The sequence below is a fragment of the Leptonychotes weddellii genome, chromosome 8 (assembly GCF_054177405.1).
Source record: "Leptonychotes weddellii isolate Sample4059 chromosome 8, ASM5417740v2, whole genome shotgun sequence".
NCBI classification, from domain to species: domain Eukaryota; kingdom Metazoa; phylum Chordata; class Mammalia; order Carnivora; family Phocidae; genus Leptonychotes; species Leptonychotes weddellii.
Genome location: NC_138376.1, coordinates 12,370,868 through 12,372,058, shown reverse-complemented (window position 1 = coordinate 12,372,058; position 1,191 = coordinate 12,370,868).

Genomic DNA, 1,191 nt, shown 5'->3' with positions numbered 1-1,191 from the left:
GAATAACATTTCCAAACGTATAAAGTCAATGCCATTACATCTGTGCTGTAGACATCGTTGGCACGTATTCAGTTACCCAGTCCTTTATTTGGAGGCTGATTTGCTCATGTTAAACACAACTGGGACAAGCCTAGCATTCTCTACGACCAGCCCAGGGCAGATGAAAAATAACAGCTCAGAGTAGGGCAAGATCCAACTCCATAGCAAGCAGGTGAGAGGGAGAATGTAAAAGGCACAACCACCTGCAGCAACAGAGGAAGAGAGAGAGACAAAAGTTCTCATAATTCTCTTCAGCCCCGGGGGCATTTCTTTCCAGTGGAGCAAACATTTTCATTGTTGCAGTGAAACAATCGTTTTAATAGCCATCATGTAAAGGCTACTCAGTTTGCTGGGCTCTGTTTAATAAGGCAGGGACATGTGCAATAGACGTCAGAAAAAATACTATGAAAATGATTATAATATAAAAATGCGAGTGCTTCAGGGAACACATTTCAGTTGTCTGGGAATTCCATTTATGGGGACTGTGTCACTCTCCAGTGGTACAAATGAATGAAGCATTTCTGTGTAAATTACATCGAGTGAGTATCAGGTGATGGACCCTCAACCACCTTTACAGGTAACCTTACAAACAGAACTCTAAGCCTTTCCCTTCCCACAGTATCAACTTCCTTCTGTGCATAACAAAGTGCTTAGAAAGGGCTCCTTTACCCCTTTTTACAGTAACAGGCAGTGAAGCTCCCTGGTTCTGACTCAACAGTCTTTCCCAAACTTGCAAGAGCAAGAAGACGTCATTTCCTCCCTGCCTCTTAGAAACACCCTGGGAATGGTGGTTTTCTCTGTGCCCAGCAGTACCTCAGTCAAGGGACAAATGAATCTCATACATGGTAGCATCCAGTTAGCATCCAGCGAGAGTCTGCTATGATCAATACAACTTTGTGCAGGTGAGGTTTTGGGGCAGTGTTTGTTTGGTGGAGGTGAGATTCTGACCCCCTTGAGGCTGGGTGGAGCTGAGATCCTTGGTTGAAAGCTTCCAAGCTTGAAAAGCATGGTTGGGTGGAGCTATTAAGAAAAAAAGTTAGGGGGCGGAGCAAGATGGCGGAGGAGTAGGAGACCTGGATTTCGTCTCCTCTCAGGAATTCAGCTGGATAGGGATCAAACCATTCTGAACACCTACAAACTCAACAGGAGATC